General features: G+C 40.3%; 1 long non-coding RNA gene and 4 pseudogenes across 2 annotated transcripts; 2 read left to right on the top strand and 3 right to left on the bottom strand.

Annotated features, from left to right (window-relative positions):
* Window positions 1–1,253: 1,253 nt before the first annotated feature.
* Window positions 1,254–9,321, bottom strand: LOC129374098 (cadherin-1-like; annotated as a pseudogene).
* Window positions 9,322–9,366: 45 nt separating this feature from the next.
* On the bottom strand, window positions 9,367–13,241 carry LOC129374165 (uncharacterized). Of its 2 annotated transcripts, none has more exons than XR_008607467.1 (3): window positions 13,105–13,241; window positions 9,740–9,856; window positions 9,367–9,477 (listed from the first exon to the last, which is right to left on the bottom strand). It is a non-coding gene; the product is annotated as an uncharacterized LOC129374165 (long non-coding RNA). The 2 variants fall into 2 exon arrangements; XR_008607468.1 differs by lacking the exon at window positions 13,105–13,241 and adding an exon at window positions 10,812–11,089.
* LOC129374159 (ATP-dependent RNA helicase DDX55-like) lies at window positions 12,767–19,722 on the top strand (annotated as a pseudogene).
* LOC129374097 (translation initiation factor eIF-2B subunit alpha-like) lies at window positions 19,175–22,812 on the bottom strand (annotated as a pseudogene).
* A 747-nt stretch (window positions 22,813–23,559) lies between these two features.
* Window positions 23,560–25,681, top strand: LOC129374096 (transmembrane emp24 domain-containing protein 2-like; annotated as a pseudogene).
* The last annotated feature ends 657 nt before the right edge of the window (window positions 25,682–26,338 follow it).

The following is a 26,338-nucleotide window of genomic DNA, read 5'->3' as shown; positions in this document are numbered from 1 at the left end:
TCTGTTTTATTCATATCAGAACTGATGTTTCTTAGAACTGTTTCTATTTTGCAGTGTTGTTGTGTGATTGTTTCTGTGTGTGTTTAAATTATCTTTTTATCACCTTGCTTCAAGAAAAATTTCCCTTAGCGGACAATAAACTGATTTTGCTTTCTGAGCTCATAACGTTAAAAAGACATTTTTGGAATAAAGCATATTCTCTTGCTGCTGTGAGCTCACCAGAGTTAAAGAAAAAGTATTTAAAAAATATGCGAAACGACAACTACCAACACCAAAAGGATATTTACAGAAATTATTGCATTACAATTGAGCAAAACAGTAAAAATCTCAATGTTCAACATCTTACAGACATTTACTGTTAATTCTTCAAACTTAGGGAGATGCATCTTTGGCGAGCTCCCAAGGTCTAGCAACAGTTAAGTCCATAATTATTCATACTCCAGGTTGATTCAGAACGTTTATGATCATCATTCAACAAAATGATCACATTGTTTTATTTTCAGAAAATAAAACAATGTAATCTGTTCTATTTACCAACGATCGAAAATTGAATTCATTTTTTTTCTGGAAGTTGGTGTCAACAAAACGTTTTTACTGTCTTTAGTAATTAATAGAATCCATATTTTGATGATGACAGCAATCAAACTCTTATTATATTGCTGATCAGTATTTGCATTTCTTTTTACTGTATTTCGCTGTTTTGTTGCAATGAACCCCAAGCCTTCCAGGTTGAAAGGTCTCCTCACCATCACCCTAATTTTTGCTCCATTCACAAAATTTTCCTAGTTTACTGCTAGAACGACAATATGATGTTGAAATGTTAATTAATAATATTACTTCCGAAACAAACAAACAATAAAACATCTTAGTGAATTTTCAAGATTACTTAAGCTAAATCTGACAGGTGTGTAAATAATTTTGGGCTGAATTGTAGAATACCAAAGATGTCCATAAAGTTTTCAAGTTTTGCACAGACTTCACCGATGAATCTCGATGCCAATGAGGGCGTGTGTTCAATAAATACAGTAAGTTCTGTATTGGAAAACAAAAATATAAATGTCATCTTTCACATGTCATTTCTGTCCAAAAGGCAAACAAAAAACTCCAAAATAAAAAACTTATTTTATCTTTCAGCAACAACTAATGTAGAACAAAGGTGATTAAACTGAAAGCAGACATTGAAAAATTCTCATTAATATTCAAATTCACCAAACATGTACAATATGACTTCATTCTGTTCTCCTCTTTTAGTATCAGGCAGTTTCTTAAAGGGGAACCTCTTCATTCAGATAGTCATATTCCGGGTCTTGCGGGTCAGAACCGCCTCCCTTACAGTCAAACGCCAGCAGGATGTGAGGAAGAAAAGAAGGGAGAAATGAGTACAAGAAAAATAAACATATAAACAAGTTGTTTTTTTTTTTAAAGCTTTCAACGCATTCATGCACCTTATTTTGGTGGCGTTATTAAAACGGCATATGTTGATTGTAATTGTGAAATTGAATTTGTAGAAAAAAATATTTGTTTAATGTATTCAATTGTGCTTTTACGAGTCCAGAACAACACTTATCGACCTTCTGCACGTGACGTCACTCTTTGAAATTCAGCCTCTTCCGCCATGATGGACATCCAAATAACCTACGCGCTCCTGTCAAATTTACATATGGCACCCTGATGTCGCTTTTAATTAGTTGATTTCGCAGTGAAAATGATCACAGGATGCTGCGCGGTCGGCAGCACAAACCGGTAAGAAGTTATACAAACATGTTGTATAACTTTCAATGAGGAAAGACATGGCAGCAATGGACAGCAGCCATCAATCATAATTACTATCAGCCCTCTGTGTATCCGCCAGGTAAGAAGATTAACCTTCATATATTTTATAGGTAAGTGTGATTATAAATATATCAAATATTGCATTATGGCAAAGGTACTAATCATCAGTGAACATGGAAACGATGCTCCACCGTCGTGTAGCCTAGCATGTACGGGCAAAAAACTGGTTAGCATCTCGTCTTCTGCACGTTTTTAAGGCTGCTCTGGTTCAAGGGGAAACTGTTTATGACATAGTGACATAAATCATGTTTTGTGAATTCAGGCAAAGTCAACCATTTCAAGATTTGGTAAATGTCTCCATCTGTGAACCTTAATCAGGTCTGTTACGCTAAAAAAAAAAATAATTAGCTCGACTCAAACAAGTAGAAGCCAAGAATAAACTGGCAAGAACAATTTCAGTCTGAAGTTTTAACTGAACCGTATGAATGTCTGAGCAGAATCAGCCTTTGTCCCTGTTCACCTGAATGTTCTCTCTGTCGTCCATCATCTCTTCCTCAAACTTGTCTTTGACGTGGAGATGGTTGAATTCAACAGGTTCCTCTGCTTTTCTTCGCCTCACAAACAGAAAGAACGGCAGCCCCAGCACTAAATGAAGAGAAGACTCATAATCACTGCGTGGATGATGGTGTTGTAAATTCTATTGCCCTGATGGAGCAAGAAGCTTCTTATCCCCTAAAGCCTCATCCTATGATCACACAAGTTTCTCACATTAATCTTGCTCAAAAGGATCAAATTACCACAGCTCTTTGTGCTACGCAATCACAGATTGATGTGAGTTTTCTCAGTGTTTCTATATTCACTATCACATGCTTCTGTCATGTGCTGTCATGATGTTTAGCAGCCCCATTCGTCAGATGTGAACAAAGTGTCGGTGTCATGTTTTGTGGTAGAGATGGTGAGCAAGATGCAATGGACCCATTTATTCCACACCAGCCTAATGTGTTCTCTAAAGAGGGGTTCTATCTTAGGGGTTGGATCATTTAGAGGCTGCTACTGGAAAATTTAGTGTTGAATATGAATAAAATCACTGTAATATTAGTTTTATCTGAAGCATGCACTTGTGTAGTGAACTTTGTTGATTGTAAATTATTACATGTCCAACTTCATAGACATCAGTGTTTGTCTTGTGTTTTTATGATAATCATGCAACATACTAGTTTCCAGATTCTCAGTTTAAAATGGTTCTTGGTCTCTTGAATTCAAAGCTCCTCAAACAGCTTTGAACAGAAGCTTAACAAGATTCAAACTCACTGAACAGCAGCATGAGGATGCCTTTCAGTATTCCCAGGATGACTGACTGGTGGGAGCCACCGACAGTATTCTCCTGCCGGGTCACTACTTCTCCAGTGCAGTCACTCACTGTAGCTGTGACCTTGCTGACCTGAGACAGACCAGAGGTGTCTGAAACAGTCATGGCTACAGTGTAATCTCTCTCCTCTAGCTCACGGTTCGAAGTCAGAATAATCTCTGTTCCTGCAAGCAAGAGAACAAAAAAATAAAATCATTTATCAGACGTTCAATCAAGTTTCGATTTCTCATTCTTCTTCACTTGAACAACTTAGGTGACACTTAAAGTTCTGGCAAGAACAGCAGCAAACTGGGTAGCATCAAAGAATGAGAGATGATAAGCAAAAATGCTCGATCATCCGTTTCCACTTCGATTACACTGTAGTTTCAGCAAATATAATACATATAAATATAGTGGTTAGTCTGTTCTGCCTCTAAATGCAGATTCCTCCATTTGTTGGTGATGCTTGTGGACTGAATCACGATGAGTTGGGTTTATCTCGGATACATACTGGCGTCGTTCATCCTCGCGATCCAGTCGGCCTTAGCAGAGTCATGTAAGCTCACGCTGTACGGAGAAGTAAAGCCTGGTCCATCTTTATCTGTCACAGTCAGCAGCCGAGGAGCTGGTTTCTTGTTGCACACCTGAACAAACCAAATGGATTTAAATTCAGTTCGATACTAATAATATTTTCAAACACAGAACTCTACACAACAACCAGGCCTAAGAAATGTTGATCTCCTAACGGGGGTACACACTGTAATAGAACATTCTTCAATAAAGGGGGCGTTGTCGTTGACATCCTCAAGTTCAATGATCAGAGTTCCAGTTCCTGTCGCTGGGATCGGATCTGGAGGCATGACAGGCAAACAGCAGTGAAGCATGTCGACACCTTCAATGATCCTCTGAGGAAGGAGTTCAAAATCTCTTCAAGACAAGAAATATTGTAAAGAACTCTTTTCAAGTCAATTCTAGAATTGAATTTTTGAGTAAATCCTGGAATTGTAGTTGTGTACTTTCACAGAGATTTTTTCCCTTTTCAAACTTTCATTCCAGCCTTTTTGGGGGAAAGTTGCTTTTTTTTTGTTCGACAGCTTCGTCTTTGTTTTGGGTGCTGTGTAGTTGAACTGATTTTGGAAAGAATTTCTTTATACTTTGCAATTCTAGTTTTGATACACAACCATTGTGATAAAGTGGTTTACAACAGGGAACAACTGTCTAACATCTGAAAAGCTGAAATAATACCATAGCTGAAGCCAGAAATCCCAGAGGAGTTGAAAAGGAGGCCGAAGTGGATGAGCTTCAAGCCCTGACAAGGACTCGGAAAGGGAATAGGTAATACAGTGTGATGTGTTTTACTGAGTCAAGGCTGCAGGGTTTATATCCCCAACTCCAACATCTCTCTAATTTTTGAATTTGAACTGAATTGAAATTTAGCTCAAACCATTAAATTAAATTCCTTTTAACTTCCACCATGATTTATGAAGAGTTCTTCCAAAACCATGAAGACCGTTAACGGTCACACCCACCATCATCATAAGCACCAATCAGAGCTGTGTATTTGTCTTCCTTAACAAAGCTGGATTCTCTGTCCATCTGGTTTCTCACTGTTATCACACCAGTCTCATGATCAATGCCAAGCCAGTCAGCTGGGTCATTGAGTATTTTATACCTGGACATCAAGAACAAAAATGTATATAAAGCTGTATATAAATGTATATAAATGATAAGACAAAGCCAGACTTTATAAGCAGTATGACAAAACAAAAACACATCCATCTATAGTAATGTTTCCTGCCTGATTAATTACCAGTGGGAAAACAAACTTGGTTCAGAAGTACAGCATAAATGAAAGGTAATTTATGCAGTGACTCTTCAAGTTGGAGGATTTTCTTACCTGACCCTTTGTTTGAACGCAAAGTCAAAGAAGCTGTGTACCTCACCACAACGCTGTTCACGGCAAGATCCTCCCTTTTAGACACACGCCGCTCTACTGGTTCAAAGATGGGATGCTCGTTGACATCCAACACAGTCACCACCACTGTGGCAGTGGAAGTGACCAATGAAACAAGAGCAAAAGGAGCCTCGTTCACCACTCTGACCAGTAGAGTGTGCTTACTGGATCTCTCAAAGTCCAGACTCTGGTTTAGTAAAAGAAAAATCATCTCAGATCAACTGATCAGACATTAGCAGTACAATCACTTAACTATGCTATGTTTATAAAAATGTCCCTTTATTAAAAACAGTGCAATAAAGAATCACATTTATTATTTATGCTCCAGCAGTGAGAACCTGCTGGTCGTCCTACCTTAGCAGTAGTGATGATTCCTTCCTGTTGTTTGTTCCTGTTTCCACAGTAAAAAGGTTTTGTGGATCTCCATCAATAATGCTGAACTTTGCCTTCCAGGCTGCAGTATGAGGCTCATCCCCGTCTGTCACCGACAGCTTAACAACTAGAGCGTCTACTTCATTCTCTTTAACTGTGGCCGTGTACTGAGACACAAGATGCAGACGTCACCAGAAAAAGTTCCACACAGTCATTGTATGATCATCGATTATCAGTTTGTGATTTGTTTTTCATTTCATGGACACGCCAATAGCATTCAGGGTGATCTACTGCTTTACTGGTCACCTACTGCACAAATCGATTCTGATAAACAGATTTAAATATAATCAGCAGATTAATAAAAGTAGTCACGTGTTACTTACAGAAGGTTCTGTAAAGACCGGAGCGTGATTGTTGCTGTCCGTCACCTTGATGATCACTTCGGCAAATCCAGTATTACCTTCTCCTTTCATGTCGGCTGCCTTTACTTTCAGTTTGTATCGAGGGATTTTCTGTTGTAACAAACATGGACTTGAATCAACAACTTTGCCTCCGAGCGACAAATTGTTAAGTCCAGAGCAGAACTTTGATGGATCAGTTGGCTGATCACTGCATCACATGTTGGGAGAAATAATCTGAAGTGAGTTTTATAAAACTTGCCTCAAACTTATTTAGTGAATTAAATTATTCTCCACATGAAGGTTGAATTCCGACCAAAATGTAAAGCTCCATGTTATCAACAGGAAATCTGACCGTGAGGACTTAGTGAGACACTCAGACTACCCTAACAGTCTTTGAAATGTGCTATACAGATGTAGTTGATTGATTCATTGATTAACTGAATTCCCACCTCTCTGTCCAGTCCAACTTCTTTAACTATGATGTCTCCAGTTGATGGGTTGATGGTAAACATGTTGGGACTGGGCTGCTCTGGGCTCTGGCTCATTATAAAGTACCTGATATCAGAGTTGTCAGTATTTGGTGCATCAGCATCGGTGGCCACGACCTGAATCACCTTAAAACCTAATCAAGAGGAAACACGAAGCAGGTCAGTGAGAGCAGAGACATCAGTTTATCAACAGAGATTTAACAATGAGGCTGAGCTGAGAAGCTCTTCTTGTCTAGCTGATGATTCCAAGTTCCATTAAAACTCAGGTCAAAGGTCTTTCTAAATTTTGACAAATCACTAAAAGTCATCACAGTGACATCAACTGAGATGATGGCAGATTTTCTATTTGTATTTAAATTGTTGCTGAGTTTGATAGGTGAGGCAGGATTAGCTTTGTAGCACAATTCAGCTACAAGACAATTCAAAGAGCTTTACATGGTTTAGATAAAAAATACACTTCAGTGATATAATGCGGGAAAACAAAGAAAAGTTGGAAAGGCTAAAATTGCACATTAATGAATATTTATCTCTAAATAAATTGTCTTCGATTTAAAGGAACTCAGTGTTTCAGCTGTTTTGCAGTTTTCTGGAAGTTTGTTCCAGATTTGTGTTGCATAGAAGCTGAATGCTGCTTCTCCATGTTTGGTTCTGGGTATGCAGACCAGAACCAGAACCAAGACCTCTGTCCAACTGCCAACTATCTTGTTGCTTGCCACAATCAGTGTGAGAAGTTTTGTAAAAAAAAAAAAAAAAAGAGAGAGAGAGAGAGAAAAAGTGTGTAGCATACACCATAGAGTGTATGCCAAGCCAATCGGTGGCGCTCTAACACTGTCACAGAACGACAAAAAAAAGAACACTGAACGTCACCATGTTACTCATAAAAGTGAGCTCATTGTGGGATCCAAAGAGAACTACAGCAACCCATCCATCCATTTTCCGTCACCCTTCTCCCTATCGGGGTCGGGAGGTGCTGGTGCCTCTCCAGCTGCGTTCCGGGCGAGAAGCGGGGTTCACCCTGGACAGGTCACCAGTCTGTCACAGGGCAACACAGAGAGACAAACAACCATGCACACACACACTCACACCTAGGGAGAATTTGGGAAGACCAATTAACCTGACAGTCATGTTTTTGGACTGTGGGAGGAAGCCGGAGAACCCGGAGAGAACCCAGCATGCACAGGGAGAACATGCAAACTCCCTGCAGAAAGACCCCGGGCCGGGAATCGAACACAAGACCGTGTTGCTGCAAGGCAACTGCGCCACTGTGCAGCCCTTCAGCAGTCATAGTTAAAAAAAAAAAAAAAGTCTCAGCTCACATGTATACACTGAAATATGAAACCGATCCACTCTGGAACCCTCTTTCAGAAATGATCTCTTCTGGTCTCTCAAAAAGCCGAATCCGTGTGGACAACAGAATAAAACAAAAAACTTGCGGATAAATCTGAAACGGTCTCCTTGTGGCTGAGGCACAACGAGTTCATCTGCTGAACAAAGACCGAGAACGTGACTGCAGACTGAGGAGGTCATTCAGCCTCAGTTTCCTCCTCGGTCTGCAGCTGATTCAGGTCACAAAGGCTAAAAGTTGCAAATATTTGTGATTTTAAATAAGATTACATTAATGCACTTATATCTACACATGTGAACAAAGACGTTAATGTGTGTGACTTTACCTCTTTGTGACGCCTCTGGAACTTCTCCCTCATAGATGGACTGACTGAAAACAGGTTTGTTGTCATTCTGGTCAATTACATTGATTTCAATTTCCATTGGCTCCTCTGCAGTTGCACCTTCCTCTGCAGTAACATGGACTGTGAGCTGTAACATGATGCCATTTTTTAATCACCAGAACAATTATTTGTGTCTCTCTTCTTTCATAATGATGAAAAATAATTTGGTTTTTACTGAATACATTTCTGTGTAGGTTTTAAAATTACTTAATATTCTAAAAAGTTTTCAATAATTACAGTGAAGTATTCTGTGACAGATTGAGTTACTGAATCCTCTTTACAGTCAACATAAAAACCTCTGAAGAAGACGCTGAGCTCAACTTCCTTCTTCACAAAAATGGAGCAGCGTCAGTTTTAATGCTTGGAGGATTTCTATTTTGTTTTTGGCAAAAGATCTTCTAATACATGAACCAAATAATGAAACTATTTGATGATGATTTCAAAAAATAACTATTACTAGTTTCAACTATTTTAGTTGTGTTTACCCAGAATACTCTGCGCTACACTCTGCTTCATGTTTTTTAAGAGGCCTCCGGTCCGGTTGGCATTCACATGTGAATTCAAACTGTACCAGAGTTCACTTCATCAGAACTGAGTCTGAGGTTTCTGGGCTCTTGATTTCTCCTTTTTTTTTTTGGTCTGCATCAGAGTTTGACTGCACATTCACTCAATCCCAAACCAGCTGGACTTTCTAGTTCTATTACGGTGGCGAAACAGGACTGGTGTGGATGAGGCACCCAACAGATAGCAGAGAAAACACTGACCAGGTACTTGTCCTGTTTCTCTCTGTCCAGTTCCTGTGTGACATACAGACGACCAGTGTCTCTGTCCATGGTGAAAAGACCAATAGGAGGCTGATCTGCTCCAGGACGGTGATGCTATAATAGAGCCTCCTCACATTGTCTGCATCAGAGCGTATCTGGACAACAAAAATCAGGGTTGAATAGAGACAACTTCAAAGACAACAATTAGCAAAAACTGTTCAGTGAGGAGAAAATTATTGTGGGATACAAAATGTCTTTTGATTAACTTAAACTTAAGAGATGTTTTAGTTGAAGCATTTATTCTATGTTATTTCTGGTATAAAAGATACAGGCCAGAAACACTTTTTTTTTCACTTTGGAGCCAAATTCAGTTTACTAAACACAAAATGAAATGTAGAAAGTTTGTAATTGCACATTACAAACATATGATATAAATAAAGAGGAAAATACACTGCAGGAAATGTTTCTGACATCTTAAAAAAACTGTATAACATTTTTGTTCCTGTTACCTCATGAATAAGCAAAGGATAAGGTCCTCTATGATTCTCAGGAATGTTCAAGGGAGGGATAACCCAGTCTCTCTTCCTCCTCTTCAGTCCTGGACTGGATTTAGTGAAATCCAGGACGGGGATCTGAGGACCAGCTGGATCCTAAGGAAACAAATATTCTGTCTGTAAATGACTGAACCGACCTGTGAAGGTCTGGTGAATGATGAAACCAGGGTGCAATCTGGCCCTCAAGGGCCCCTGAAGACGAGTATCAAAATAATCTCATAATCTGTTACTATGATGATGAGAAACAGTTCACAACGCTGCTTTTTAGTCCACTATATTGTCTGTTTGTTTGGCTAATATTCATTAAATGTGTGTGTCACATGATGTAAAAATAAAAAATGAAAGAAAAGACACTCACACTGTCTCCAATATGATGATTGTCTGTGCCAGTTTCCAAGGCTTTTTTGCTCACTTTTAATATTAACATCTCTGACTCAAATCCAGGCTGAGATGGTGATTCCTCTGCAGCTGCAGTCTAGAAGAGGAGAAGAAATATGTTTATTTTAACGGCTAATTTCTATTGTATGGTCTCAACAGTTTTATACATTGTTGGAAATTTCACATTTTTCACTCCATCCATCCATTTTCTGTCCCTAATGAGGCCGGGAGTTGCTGGTGAGAGGCGAGATACAGCAACGCAGAAATAAACAGGACAAACACACACACACACACCTCGGGAGAATTTAGAGAGACCAATTTACCCGACAGTCACGTCTTTCTGCAAACTCTGTGCAGAAAGATCCCAGGCCGGGAATCGAACCCAGGACTTTCTTGCTTCAAGGCAACAGTGCTACCAACTGCGCCACTTTTCAACAATGTAATAAATATTGTTTTGTAGATCAATTTGTCTGTTAAAATGTTCAACAGAAAATAGTGAAGTATCATGCAATATGCAAATTTTGAGCTGAAAATTTTTTCACTCCAGTTTGATTTCATACGCCCTAAAATCAATGTCATTAATAAGAGCATGTTAAGATCTGTCCTGCACTAAGCAGATTGTTTCAAATTGCATTTAGAAAGGGCCAGAACCCTGCAACTTTTACATTTGTTCCTTGTACTACATTCTTTAATTAAATGGTCAAACTGCCTCATTAGCATTCAGTCCAGCTCTACAAAGTTCTGCTGATGAGTGCATGTTTGAGCCAGGTGTGTTGAAGCAGAGGTGAAGGAAACCGGCCCTGGAGGAACGCAGTTTGAGACCCAGACGTAGCGAAACTGTCCGAGCTGTGATGCCTCAATAGTTAGGTTTCTTACATTGATGGAAATGTAACATTTTTCAATAACAAAACAATAGTAAATAACGTTGTTTTGTGCATGTCATACATGTTTACTACTTTTAACTGTCACCTATAAAACACAAAATAACAGAGACACTTAAAAAAAACAAGAAATGGAGAAGTGTTAAAATTAAAGGAGAGAAAACTTTATACCTGCCGCAAGAAGATCCAAACACTCCAAATTGCAAACCAAGTGGTCCCCATTTGTGTGGAGAAGCTCTTGTGTTTTATTTTTATGAATCAAATGTTTTTGAGAGACAGAGAAGTCAGCACGTCAAGACTCTACTGCAGACTGTTATCTTCTGAGCCTGCAGTGGGCACGAAACCACTAAATGTTCACATAAACCACTGCATGCACACACAACCAAACAAAAGTCACAAGTTCTGCTTTTTTTCACCAATTTGATCATTTTAAACAGGCTGTGTGTCAGTTTTTAAACTCTTCTCAGGTGCTGCAAGTGGCATCTGGTAAACTTAAAGTGTGTGTGTGTGTGTGTGTCAGACCTTCCATTTTTCAGTCCTCAGCTGTTATCAGCAGCAGTTATATGCATGCTGATATATATCTGATATAATATATGATATATCAGCAGCAGTTATTATGCATGCAGCAGTTATTTGATGCATGCAAATAACTGCTGCTGATATATCATATATCTGATATGATATATATATATCATATCAGACGGACGACAGTCACGCGTCAGCTACATCATGCACTCAGAGGTTCAACAAATTTCCGAACCAAACACTCCAAAGAAACAAATAGAAATAGTAAATATTTCTTGCCTTGTGACCAACTGACACAGAATTCATGTTGTTACACAAGACCCTCTGTTCTCTAGTGAATTTTTAGTCATACCCAATATTTTTAATAATTGTTATATTAAAAAGTGTTGTTTTTTTCTTCAATAGCTTCCGAGTCATGTGCCTTATTGACTCAAAATCAGTGTGAAACGGTTCTTAACTCGTGAGATGAAGTGCACTCGTTTTTATTGCCTTTGAACCTTTTTGATATTTTAGCATCTTTTTGTTAAAATGTAGTATTTTTCTTTGGCTTCTGGGTCATGTGACCCATTTGCACTAAATCAGTGTGAAATTGTTCTACTAGACTTTGAAGATGAGGCTCACCTGCTTTTATTCCATTGAAACATTTTAGTCCTTGTCAGTAGGACAGGTGAGCTACTAAAAACCAAATATGATTGGCAAAATTAACATCAAAAATGCAAGAAGACCTAAAATGGGGAAGATACTAAAGAGGTTCTTTGACCTCTTTTATGAGCTGAGTTTATCTTTTTGTCATTTATAATCTGTGGGTTAAAATAAAAGAAACTCTGTTTTTCTATTATTTCTGTTATTTCCTGTGACTCCCCCTAGAACAATTTCATGCTGATTCAGTGTAAATGGGTCACATGACCCAGAAGCTATAGAAGAAAAATACTACATTTTAACAACAACAAAAAAGCAAAAATAATATCAAAAGGTTCAAATTCAATAAAAATGAACAGCTTCACTCTGATTTGGAGTCATTGAAGAAAAAAATAATTTTAATATTACAATTATTAAAAATATTGAGTATGACTTGAAAATTTACTAGAAAACAGTGGTTCTCATGTAACAGCAGCCTTGATGTGGAAGTTAAATGCTTGCATGAAAACCAAATAAAAGTAAGAATGTAGAAGAAGAAGAACAACAAATGGGGAAGTTGGAAAGAAGAAGAATTCATGTCACAATTTAGAACTGGGCATGCAGGACTTAATAGTTCTCTTTTTGAAAAGAGAAACATGAAACGAGGACTTGTGATTATTGCAGTCAGATGGAGGCAGTGGGACAGGTCTAATTAGAATGTAATAAATATTCAGAGGGACGTCAGCATTTAAAGTCAATACAAGAGAGAAGAAGGGATTTTCTGATAAATATTTTAGGAAACGAATCAAAATCTATAAGAAATCAATTAATTAGATTTAAAAAAACTATTAGGTTATTTAATCGTTTTTAAAAGTGTGTGGGGGGTTATGTGTGTATGCGCGCGCGTGTGTGTATGAATTTGCACACTTCTACACACCATTGAGGTGCGTATTGTTAAATTCCCTCTGTATCGTTGATGACAACACTCCAGTCCGGTAGGTGGCGGTAAAGTCACCTTAAGTTGGTTGCCATTTGCCAATAAAACACAAAAGAAGAAGACAGAACAAACGGAGTGGAAAGCGGAACCAAAACATGCGAGTCGGCTTCAGTTTCTCCCCGGCGTGTAAACAACTACGGAACGCAGCGGAAGAAGGTCCATCGTGCAGAAAGGCTGACCATGTGCTAACAGCGTTAGCATTCTGCTGCTACGTCTTCTCGATTTACTTCCCAACATGGAGAACATTACAGACGGAACATGGGACACTTTACCTGTCCAACTAAACGAGAAGATTTTACAAACGCTTGAGGAAATGAAATTTACCTTCATGACACCTGTACAGGTAACTTTCATTAGCCTTAAATCCTTGTTTCAATCCATGCTGCCCTGAATCTCCACCTGTCTGACTGATGGATCTCTTTTCGTTGTAGTCGGCTTGTATTCCGCTGTTCATGAACAATAAAGACGTTGCTGCTGAGGCGGTGAGTGTGAACAGTTGTTTAAAGAGGCCGAGACGGAGCAAGAACTAGAACTGAACCAGTAGGATTTACTGACACGTTGATTCTGGGTCACGAAGAAATCCAAGCTAACGTGATCCAGGAGACGTCGAATGTGTTGAGCGAGTTGTTACAAAAATGACAAATGAATAAGTACAAGGTACCAAACATCTGCGATGTCTCTGTCATGAATGGAAGTATATCTGATGAAGGAGCGCTGTGATGATGATGATGATGATGATGATGATGATGATGATGATAAACTCACAGCAGTAGTGGTCATTTGAATCACTTTCTTATTAGGACAAAAAGTTGGAACAGGCCTGTTGGTAGACGCTCTGTATCCAATCGGACAGAAGAATTCAGTTTGCACATGTGCAGAGCTGACAGGTTCATCCTCTAAAGGGCTTGCAGTTGCTATTGTTCTTCAAAGTCCTACAAAGTTTTAACTCAAGCAGGGTGAATAAGTGCATGCCACACTTATCAGATTTTCAGCTGCAAAAATTCAGAATGATGGACTTTTTTTATCTAACCGAAATCTGAATGAAATTTATAAAGGTTTATGGTCACATGACAAAATATGAAACGTTCAAGAGATGCTTGAAGTTGCTCTGTGTGTTTAACGTGATTTGGCTCCCTCTGCTGGCGGCTGAATCAATATTCTGGATCCAACAGTAGATATTAAATATGATAGATGGTCAAAACTGAGGATATAGAGGTGTTGTAATTATCAAAATTATGCAAAGACAGTTATTTGGAAAAGATCAGGAAGTTGTGCTGCCATGACAACCGGTAGTTTCTTAAGGCGTTTGCTGTTTTGCTTCAGGTCACCGGCAGTGGGAAGACTTTGGCTTTCGTCATTCCTGTTATAGAGCTGCTGCTGAAGCGCGAGAGAAACTCAAGAAGAAACAGGTAACCATGACACCGAAGCAAAAAAACACGGCTACTTTAGTCTCTGCAGTATTGTTATTTATCTTTTTTGGATGCTGGGAGGTTTGCTGTTGTGTCGGATCCGCTGAAAAGTTCAGGTGTTTTGTGCAGGTCGGTGCTCTGGTGATCACTCCCACACGAGAACTGGCCCTGCAGATCAGTGAAGTGATGGGAATGTTTATCCAGAAGTTTCCAGAGTTTCACGTGAGTATCTGTATATAAAAATTAAAAAAAACTCCACAGAGTCAAATATTGTAGATTGGAATTGTTTCAAACTGAGCTGGCAGATTTAACTACAGGCATTTTTTTTTTATTATTATTATTAATTTCAACTTTTGGTTCTCAGGCAGATTTTGCTGATTGGTGGCAGCAACCCGGCAGAAGACGTGGAGAAGTTTAAAGAGCATGGGTACGCGACGGATTTCAGTCCGACTTTAACTGGATGAAAAGCTGGCAATAAATAGACTTCCTCTGTTTTTAATGGTGTATCACTTTCTTCTGTTAGACTTCATCATTTGAACAAAACTTCTGAGTAAAGTTTTCATTTTAATAAGTAACCGAGGGCAAATATTTTAAATTTTTATAAGAAAAATGAAAGCTGTATCCCAGTGGTGGCAACACAATTAATCCACTAATAGGGACCTGATGTTTTGTTTAGCTCCTTAGAGTTTTTTGCTAACATTGAAAACATTTGTTCCAAAGAATCACTTTCTCAAGAGCAACCATACAGGTAGGTGTCATGATAGCCACTTACCTGCGTGTCCACTATCGCTCATTGTTGAGAGCAATAGTCTGTGTTGTAACACACATCGGGTAACAGCATTTACTGCATTAGCTTCCACGACATACCATCTTATTGTAGTGCTTTAGCTTGTGCTAAATACCATCTTGTTTTACTGCTTCAGCATTAGCTTGTGCTAAATACCATCTTGTTTTACTGCTTTAGCATTAGCTTGTGCTAAATACCATCTTGTTTTACTGCTTAGCATTAGCTTGTGCTAAATACCATCTTCTTTTACCACTTTAGCATTAGCTTGTGCTAAATACCCTCTTGTTATACTGCATTAGGTTCTCCTAAATCTTGACAGACATTTTTAGCAATAACTTCTGCTAAATATCCTGTTAAGCCACTTTAGCATTAGCTATTGCTAAATACCACCTTGTTATAGCACTTTTAGTATTAGCTGAATTAATGTTTAAGATTAGCGCTGTAGTCCTCAGTGTTAGTTGGGAACATGTTAGAAAGCGATTGTCGTGCTGTAACGTTCGTTTCACTTTTTTTTCAGCGGCAACATTGTGATTGCGACGCCGGGCCGCCTGGAGGCATGTTCAGGAGGAAGTCAGAGGGCTGGAACTGGCCAGCGCAGTCAGGAGCCTGGATGTTCTGGTTCTGGATGAAGCTGACCGGCTGCTCGACATGGGCTTTGAGGCCAGGTACGAATCAGCAGGAAACATTTTACAGTCAGGATGGAGGAAAGATCCTATTCCAGGATGAGTGCACACCTTTAAAAAGTCTTAAATTCATGCACCTAAATTAAGGCCTTAAAATGTCTTAAAGTCATTTAATGTGTTGTGGCAGGACTGTTTAATCTGTTATATTCTATGTATTTTTTTTTTCTTGCACTAATTTTCTGTCAGGTTAAGTTTGAGTTACCTGCACACATTTTCATTGTGCTCCGTGACTCAAGGTGGTTGTGGCTATCAGTAACTAGCTGTCAATATATACGCCCTTGCTAACTAGCAAGCTCATCATGGGGAGGTATAAATTTATCTCTTATGTGCATTCCTAAATTTAGTTTATAATGGTCTCAAAAAGTCTTAAATTTGAGTTGATGAAACCTGCAGTAACCCTGTATTAATAATACAGTGTGAACATTAAAAAAACATGCAATTTGGCCTCAATTACATTAATCAACATTTCTGTCAGGCAAAAGTTTGAGTGGTTTGCATACATCGTCTACAAGATTACCAGACAAGCTACTAGTAACTAGCTGCTGACAACTAGCTTTTTTATAACCATCAATTGCAAATTTGCTGAACATTTATCATCTTTATTACATTTCTGTCATTATCCAGGTCTTTAATTTATAATGGTCTTAAAAAGTCTTAAATTTGAGTTGGTGAAACCTTCAGTAACCATGTAGTTTCAAATACAGTCTGGATGTGTTTATTGGTTTGTTTGTTTTTTATTCTCTTGGTTTTGAACTAAATCTGCTCCTAGCCAATCAAGTTGCTCCTGATTGTTCTGCATTTCACCCCATTCCCTCCCACGTCCCCCCAGCCTGAACAGCATCCTGAGCTACCTGCCCAAACAGAGACGGACGGGCCTCTTCTCAGCCACCCAGACCCAGGAGCTGGAGAAGCTGGTGAGGGCCGGCCTCAGGAACCCCGTCCGCATCACGGTCAAAGAGAAGGGTCAGGCCGCCTCGGCCACCCAGAAGACCCCGGCCCGCCTCTCCAACTACTACACCGTGAGTGACGGAGCGAACAGCCCGCCGTTCAGCCCACGAAGTGAAGACGGCGACGACAAATCACCGTGTGCTGTCCTTTCAGATGTGCAGAGCACAGGACAAGTTCAACAACCTGGGCGTTTCTAAGGCAACACAAGCATGAGAAGCAGCTGGTCTTCTTCAGGTTTGATTGGGTTCATTCATTTGTGGTTTTTGTTTTGGTTTAATGTTTTTTTTAATTTCTGGTTGTGTTTTATTTAGAATGTTTAATCAATCACTAAAACAATTGTGAGTTGCAGCCCTCATACAGATTCACATTTTATCAGTTTTTGAATGATAAGAAATCACTTGATATTTCTGCACTATTTAGCAGAAGGTAGTCTTCTTCCTTCCTTCTGTTTTACTATTGTCATCATTAGATGATTATTATTTTAGTGTCATTATTGTCATCATTAGCTTTTGTTATATAAGACAGATATACTACATGATCTACATTATCAAGGTGTCTGTAATCATTCCGATGCTGTATGCGCAGTTATTCTTTAGTCATTAATAGTAATATTATCATGTGTAGGTTCTTTAGAATAGTTAATTGATCACATATTAACACCAACATATGTTTCTGAATAACAAGTTCCTGCAAATTAATGCATCTGGAAGCGACACATTTCATTAAACTGAGATAAGGGGCAGGATTAAATAAATGTAAACTTCTTTTCCCCCATTTCCAACAGTAAAGTAGTGGTAAGCTAGTTGTTTTGTTCCTGGTTATGCATGCACACGTTTTCTCTTACCCGTTGTCCTTGTTGCTTCTAAAAGCACCTGCGCCTGTGTGGAGTACTTCGGCCGAGCCCTGGAGTCGCTGGTCAAGAAGGTCACCATCCTCTGCATCCACGGCAAGATGAAAAATAAGCGCAGCGGCATTTTTTCAGACTTTAGGGCCTTAAAGAGGTAGAAATCCGCCCCCGCCCCGCAGTAAGTCTGTGCTGTCACGTGTTTGTTTTTAAACGTGTTGTGACGTTGCAGTGGGATCTTGGTGTGCACCGACGTCATGGCCAGAGGCATCGACATCCCCGATGTGAACTGGGTTCTGCAGTACGATCCCCCCAGCAGCGCCAGGTTGGTGCAGTTAGTTTAAAAAAAACACAAACAGAAGTTGTCCTTTTTAAAACAATATATATATGTTGCAGAATGAATTATTTTATTGGCTTAAACATTAAAACAATGTTACTTTTCTAACTACTTGGCTCCAACCATTTTTCCCTGTCTGCTCTATTTTTTCCCCCATCAGTGCTTTTGTGCATCGATGCGGGAGAACGGCGCGTATCGGTAACCATGGCAACGCCCTCGTCTTCCTGCTGCCAATGGAGGAACCCTATGTCAACTTCTTGTCCATCAACCAGAAGGTGAGTCTGAAGTTGGGTCCTTCAGCGGTGTTCATAGCCGTCAGCAACAAGACCTTTTGGATCGGCCATGCAGGCGTTCATAATCTGATAATCTGATGATGGATGGTTCATAGTTGTCTAGAACTCACTCAGATTATTCAGCTCTAACATTACTCAGCATGAAGTCACTCAGAGGAGGATCAGAGCTACTGTGATATGAAATCCTCAGAAATCAAATCCTGAGTGAGAGTAAAGCAGTTTTTTTTCCCTATTTTTCTCTTGCTAATGGTGATCTGCTACCCTTTGAGGACATGGGAAATTTTCTGTATTTATTTTTTGCAATCTCTTGCAATAAATTACCAAATTCAACTGTTCTATTTTGTATACACAAATGTCTATTTAAAATTGCAATTGCAAAAATGTTTTATTTCTGTTGTATTTCGTGATGTTAAAGTTCACTCAAAGAAACCAGAACCGGTTGATAATCGGTGCAAAGTGATTGGGTTAACAGTGTTGCTTGTGACCTGACCAGTGCCCGCTGCAGAAGATGTCTCCTATAAAGGACGTGTGGACGTGACGCCCAAGGTGAAGGCCATGGCCCTGGCCGACCGCCATGTTCGACAAAGGCATGAGGGCCTTTGTGTCGTACGTCCAGCTTACGCCAAACACGAATGCAGCCTCATCTTCAGAGTAAAAGGTGACAAATCCTCAAAGCCAACTGTATGTATTTTTTTTTTATTATCCCCAAACAAAACAAAGAAAATGAAACCTTCTCGTGTTTTTTTTCTTTTCTGTTAGATGGATTTTGTGTCCCTGGCCAAAGGCTTCGCGCTGCTCCGCCTGCCGAAGATGCCCGAGCTGAAGGGAAAACTTTCCCGACTTCGTGGAGACGACGGTGGACACGGACAGCATCCGCTACAAGGACAAAAACCGACAGAAGCAGAGGCAGAAGATGCTGGCCGAGCAGAAAAACAAAGAGAAGACGGAGCTTCCCAAGAAGAACTTTGTCAAGAACAAGGCCTGGTCCAAGCAGAAGACCAAGAAGGAGCGCAAGAAAAAACCGGCGCCAAAAGGAAACACGACGAGGTAAACTCTGTTTGGGGGATAAATGAAACATTAAAGCTGCAGTGTGCAACTTTTATTAATATATATATATTTATATAGACATATTTCTTTTACATATCTGTTGAAACTACTAATCTCCAGCTACCATAGTCTGTCATGAATGCTAAGGCTAGTTAGCATGGCCACTCGATAAAGTTTTCCTTTAACAGTAAGGTGTTTCTCCACCATTAGCACATTTAGCAGTGCGTTCACGACATTGATTGGCAGCGCTAGGACCCTCCTCCTGGCTGCGATTGTTTGTTTTTGACCAGGAACGTTTCATTTCTTCAGACGGCCATAACAGCTCAGGGAGGAAGTGGACTAGATCGATCTCACCTCATAGTGACAGTTTCAGCAAATCTGTAAAAAATATACTCTTCATAAACGTTAAGTACTGCAGTTTCGTTCTCATGGCTTCTGTTCTGCCTCTGCAGGACTCCGACATGGACGAAGAATACATGAAGGAGCTTTTAGAAGACACTCGCCTCCTTAAGAAACTAAAAAAAAGGCCAGATCAGCGAGGAAGACTTCGAGCAACAGCTCACGAACTCCAAGCAGGAAGCAGGCGGACCATAAACGTCTGTTTTATTGTTCAGCGAAGGGACGCGGTTATAAATACAGTTTGATGAGTTCGTCGCTGACGGCCGACGGGGTGAGGACCCCCAGGTCTGTGAAGAGCAGGGTGATGAGGGAGGGGGGCGTGTAGTCGATGACCGGGTGCTCCTCCGACAGGTTCCGGATGCTCTTCAGGGTGTCGGCTTTGTACTGTGCGGGACAGGAAGCACGAGTCAATAAATCTGGATAAAAGGACGGAAAATTGTTTAAAAAAAACAACACAAAATAAGGAAGCCGCACCTTAAACTTATCGGGCACGTCCTGTTGGTTCAGCGGATACAGACGAACAAATTTAAAACTTTCTGCAACGACGTAGAAGGGCTTGTTGTGAGCCTTGGAGCACAGAGCCATCTGATAGGTGCCAATCTGGGGAAAAACACACACACACACTCTAGATTCTGTTGGAAACGTACACCCGCCCCGTGTTTACAGACCCGATCTGATACGCGTGTTCAACTATCCTCCAGTTTGAGTTTCACCCGGGGCCGCCAAGGGAACGCACCTTGTTGATGATCCCTCCGCTCTCAACGACTCCCTCTGCTCCAACGATGACCAGGTCCACCTTCTCCAACACGTACTGGAAGACGGAAAACTGAAACTAAGCAGCTTCTAAAAACAGGTTCATTAAAACGGTGTGAAAGTAAATAAAGCATTTTTCCTCAACTTTTGCTTGTTCTCTTTCTGAACCATCCGATCGGTTATTTTAAATACCAAAACAAATTTACTATCTAGTGATGCATCAATAAATCAGGTCAGATTTTCTTCTTTTTGGGCGAAGGGCCGATAGTTACTTGAAACCGATTTTATCTCTGCAAACGTCTGAAACTCGGCCACTGTCCTGACTGACGGCACCGCACTGTCACCAACTTAGCAAATTTGCTGCTGCATTTAGCGACTTTTGTGACCAAAATAAAACAAAAAAACCCAGACAAATAAAAGACATGTAATACTGTTGTACAAAAGCTAAACTCCAGTTAGTAGAGTATATCAGAGTTGCTGGAGGCTTTAAATGTCACTAAGAAAGCAACATTTTTACATCATAAGTTTGTTTTCTCCTGCTCAGGCTGATGAACAAATAACTGAGAAATTTATTGAACATGATATTAAAATGATATCTAAAAAAATTAACTTGACTTTTTTTTAACAATTGTATCGATTGACCAGCAACATTTTTTTTTTTTTTAATAATAGCTTTATTTTCTCTTTGTTTTCATAGTGGAACTGATGGAGTTTATTTTATCTTAGACATGTATTTTCCAGTTGGATATTTCCAATAACAAAATCCAACCAGTGACGAAAGAATGATTAAATAAACCATTTGCGGTTCCCCCTCCAGCTCAGAACCCCAGAGTAGCTCACCCTACAGCTGCATCCAGCACTACTGTTACTGGAACGTTGAGTTTCTTCAGGGCCTCTGCCATCTGCCGCCTTCAACAAAAGGAGAAAAACGCAGAATCATTTCATGTCCTGTGAGAAAGAAACTCGTCCTCGCTCACTCGCTCACCCTGTGGCGTCAGGCTGCGATTCGGTCACATAGACGGAGAAGCGCTTCTTCTCCGCTGCAGCTTTCTCCAGAACCCGCAGGACCACTCTGGAGTACGAGTGAGTCAGGATTTTCTGAGAGGATTGGCAGGGGAAAGAAAGGCACAAGGTGAAGCGAGCGCAAAGAGCAAGGAGAGGAGACGGGACCAGTACTTAACAGCTCCGTCTTTGATGAAGGTGTGACAGAGCTTAGCGACTTTGTTCCTGGACATGGAGATCTTCTCTAGAAACAGTTCTCCTCTTTCCTCCATCACCTTCTTACAGCGAGACAAGTCCTGGAGACAGAAACGCCTGTTATGAAGCGCAGACACTGATCTGGGTCAAGAGTTTTTATTTTGGAAAAACATGGATCAGTGGTGACCCATACGAGGAATTATTGGCCTTTTAAAATCACACCAAAACAATTTGGAAGAAAATGGCGACTGACAAATATTACAACTAACGTAAAGGTTTTGAAGTGGCCTAATCAAAGTCTGAATTTTGGGCATGCTCAAAAACGTGGCTCGAAATGACTCCGCAGCGACGTGAAAACCTGCTTCACGCTGTCAGCCGTCACAAACGCTACAACGTGAAACACGCGTCACCTGATGCTCCAGGGATGTGAGGCTTATGAAGCGCAGGAACAGCTCTCCCCCGGAGGACACGGCCACAGAGGAGTCCTCTCCCTTCAGGCAGGATGTGGCCCACGTCAGGCTCTCCCTCAGACCCAAGATGGTTTCACCTGGACGGAAGGACAGACATTCAGACTGAGCCAAACACATACACGTCCTGATTAAAGCTGCAGCCATCTATGATTTTTGACAATTGATTAATCGGACAAAAAAAAAACATCGGCATTTTGCAGATTTTTTTTTGTATTTAAGCCTGTTTTTACACATTACAAATACAACAAAATACACACAAAAACATAATTCAGTTTAAGTCAGTTTTAAAAAAAATTGCAATATGTAGCATGAAAGCATCATTTGTAGCAAAGGTTGCATCTGCAGTTAAAAAAAATACTGTCTACTAATGTTCTTTTTTTAAATTCATGGTTAGCAAATGGTGATTAATATATATTTTTAACAGACTTTAAGCCAATGGAAGCCAGGCAACATCGCAGCATCCTCAGATTGTGACTTGGTTAGCTGAAGGTTTTTGGAACGGCTCATTTTCCAGACACCAAAACAGGTTGTTGCTAGGTAATGAAAGAGCGAGTCAGCTGAGAGGTTGAGCGGCTGAAGACTTTACTCTGCCTTCATCCCCAGAATGCTGTGCGGTTCTGGATTGGTGTTTCGTGAATAATCTATGAATTGAACATTAAACTTTCTATGAGACGTATTATTGTTGATAACACCTGTGTATTGCGATATGTGCATCACTGATTTATACTCTTAGGATGTGCTCTTGTATTGTAGAAGCTTCAAAGTGAGATTTGACTCATTTGAGTTGAGTAGGATCAATATGATGGCATATTATGATTTGAGTTCCTCCCACTGATAAAGTGATCAATTTCTTACCCATTTCCATTCGTCGTAATTTATTGACCAGAGTCGCATCTATGCTGATTGGTCTATATTTAACTTGGAATGAATTGCTAGTAAAATATTCTGTAAGGGTAACCCTGTTGTACTAATCCTAATACTGCATGATACCGGAGTGCAATATTCATATCGCAATTGACTGTTTGGAGTAGTAAGTGTTGCTTCACCAGTTGGACGGTCTATTGGCAGGAGACGCTCTAATCAGATAGAGATGACGTTGCACAAAATGCTTAATTTCACAGGTCGATGGAAGCGCAGATTAGGAAAATATAGACAGTCGCTGTATTATCGCAAGAGTGAGAGACCACAGGCTGCGGGTTAAAGATCACAAGTACATCTCTCTCCTCATAGAGAAGAAAAAGACGTAGCAGCGATGGATAGTGGTGTTACATGGGTCAACTTTTCACTACTTCACTTTTTTCCCTGTCATTTTTTTTTAAAACCTTCCATAAAAATTGAACATTACTGAAAATTTCTTTGAGATTCTAGGCGAGTGGGCCTTTATTTGAGTGTTGTTGTGCTTTTGTGGATATACAATGGTAATAAAAATTGTCAAAAAAGAATTTACCACATATCTGCCCCATACAGAGCTTCATAAGCCTGACGGGCCTCCAGGCTTTACTCCCCCCACCAGGCTGCATTGTTTTTATTCATTTGTTTGTACACCAGTAACTGTGATGGCAAACAAAGACGGGTTAACAAGCCTCTCGTTAGTGAAACTGTTGGAAGCACAATGGCAACATCGTATGCCAGTATGCGCATATATAGGGAGCCAGAGGTCAGGAGTTTTTATTTTACACAATTTGAGTTGTTTTGTTTAACTCAAACACAGCAGCGCCTCCTACCACCAGCCTTAGCAAGTTTTCTGGGTGAAACTGCACCCGTTCATTATTTCTTACCCAGATATTGTTCTCTCTTCAGATAACTGGGCCTGATGGTAAACAGATTACAAAGGAGACAGAGAGTCGAGTGGGAAATACTCCGTGGCTGCACACATGGACGGAACCTACAGGTTCTGCTTCAGCAACAAGATGTCCACCATGACGCCCAAGATCGTCATGTTCACCATCGACATCGGAGAGGCGCCGAAAGGCCAGGACATGGAGACGGAAGGTACTCAGATCGGCCACGTCTGAGTACACGGCCCGTTTTATGTGATGCTGTTTCTATTTTAAAGATTTTCTCGTTTGAATTTCTTTTTTGACTTTACTTTGGGTAAATTTCCTCCTTTATAGGTGGTGACAGCTGGGATGGTAGGAAAAAAAGAAAGCAGAATAAGTGAAAACTGTCATATTAAATTTGGGATGCACTGTGGAGTTTTCTCTAACCAGTCTTGTTTTGATATTATAAACTAATATTAGATGTTGTTTGCAACAATGCGGCCTTAATGTTTGTTTTTTTAACTGTTTGCACTGAGTATCAGAGAAATGGTGTGCTATGAAAAGTATCTGCTTCTTTTATGGATTTCAGCAGGTTTAGTCTTTCTTGGTTACTGAAGAGCATCAGACAGAAATGAACCGATGAACATGCAGTGTCAGTTTAAGGTTACTTTGCAGCATCTCAATCCACTTTAAGCGCACACAGTGACCCAACTGCTCAGCAACCTTCCATTTTGTTTGGGTTGAACCTGCTGCATAAACATCCAAACACTTGATTATTTCAAGATTTTTCATTTAGAGAGAAGAAAGAAAAATTATGGTTTCAGCACGTCATTCATGTCTTAAAACGGCAAAGCAGCTCCAGACCATCATACTACCACTACCATGCTTCACTGTTTGTATGGTTCACTTTTCTGAAAAGTGGGGCAACTTTCCCCAAAAGTTCCACTTTCACCTTGTCTGTCCATTTTCTTCAGGTTATCCAAGTGTGACTTTTATATAAATATTTTAAAGTTTGACAGCAATCATTTAAATGCGAGTCAGATGAAATCCATAAGCAGAGCAAATACTCCTCCACAGAACTGTAGTTGTAAAGGAATCGTGTCTCGGATGCAAGACGTTTTTTTTGCATGTACAGCGTAGAAGCCTGACGCACGTCCTCTGCACGCGTCGTCCTTCTGGGTTTAACGGCTCGCTCGCTGCTCGTTTCAGCTCATCAAAACAAGCTGGAGGAGATGATCAACGAGCTCGCCGTCGCTATGACGGCGGTGAAGCACGAGCAGGAGTACATGGAGGTCCGTGAGAGGATACACAGAGCGGGTAAGGACGCAAACCCAGCAACCGTTTGTTCTGATAAAGCGGAGTAAAATTTATCCTCACATCCTGTCTGCTGTGTTTTTTTTTGTTTGTTTGTTTTTGTCCTTCTAGTTAACGACAACACAAACAGCAGAGTGGTCCTGTGGTCCTTCTTCGAAGCCCTCGTTCTGGTGGCCATGACACTCGGACAGATTTACTACTTGAAGAGATTTTTTGAAGTGCGACGAGTGGTGTAGTTCCCTCCATCCATCCATCCATCCCTGTGTGTCCTCCACAGTTTTTTTTTTTTTTTGTTTTTTTTCTCCTCCAACACCAAGACAGTTATTTCCACACTGAGAGACAAGACTGGCCATTTTGAGAAAAGCCAACACATGATTTGATCTGATGAATATTTTTTGTTGTTGCTGCTCTGTTACCTGCTTAATTCCCTCTTTAATTGTATGTTTGGAAACATATGGCCAAAAGAGTCTCCTTGTAGACGTCGGATTCTTTCATTCTTTTCTTTCTCTTTTGGGTTTGCCAGGTTTTGGTCGAGGTTTGATTAAAGTCTAGTTAAGCGCCGGTTTCTCGGCAGGAAAGCATTCACTGGCGCAAATGGCCGAGGTTTCTGCAAGCGCAACGCAAGAAAAATGTCAGAACGCCTGCGCGGAGTCACCACAGGGGGGATGTAGGATTTCAATTGGAATGCAGCATCTGGGAGGTGGAGGGTTGTTCGTAAGGGTCAAAGTTCACCATTTCCACTCATGTTTTGAAGTGTTAAGGATTCATCTTGCAGCTGGTCTTTCTAAAAAATAAAAAATGAGATAACCTCTACCACTGTTATTGGATTGAAAGTGGAACATGCCAAGGGGAACTCAGTGGACATTTTCATGGAGGTTCGTCTCTGCTCCCCGTGTATTTAACTAAATCAACCAGACCACTTGTTCACATGTCTAGTACGTTTTTACAGTTTAAAACTCGACTGCTGGTCGTTGAGGGTCAGATTTTAACTGAGCTATTTGGATGATAGCTCCGAAACAAAAGTGAATGAAATCTGAAATCCATATTAAATGTTGACTGAGGGCGGGGTCGAAAGGGGGCGGTTGGGAGTTTGTACACTTAATATATTTTTGTTTGGGCTTAGTTGCTTTTAGAATTGTCATCAGGTTTTGGGTTTCACAACAATATGCCATGTTTAGTTTCTGGAGCATGTTGAGTGCCACGCAGCCGTCAGAGCGCCGCCGTGTAATTCCTACGGTCCCTGAATGCTGCGTGGAACCAAACGTGCTTCAGTTTTGTATTAAAACAGTTTTGGCGACCTCAGCCTGCTCTGGACAC

Source organism: Poeciliopsis prolifica, unplaced genomic scaffold (assembly GCF_027474105.1).
Source record: "Poeciliopsis prolifica strain line A6 unplaced genomic scaffold, Auburn_PproV2 SCAFFOLD035, whole genome shotgun sequence".
Taxonomy (NCBI): Eukaryota; Metazoa; Chordata; class Actinopteri; order Cyprinodontiformes; family Poeciliidae; genus Poeciliopsis; species Poeciliopsis prolifica.
The sequence above is the reverse complement of the archived record's forward strand: the minus strand, read 5'-3'. Positions and strand labels throughout refer to the sequence as shown.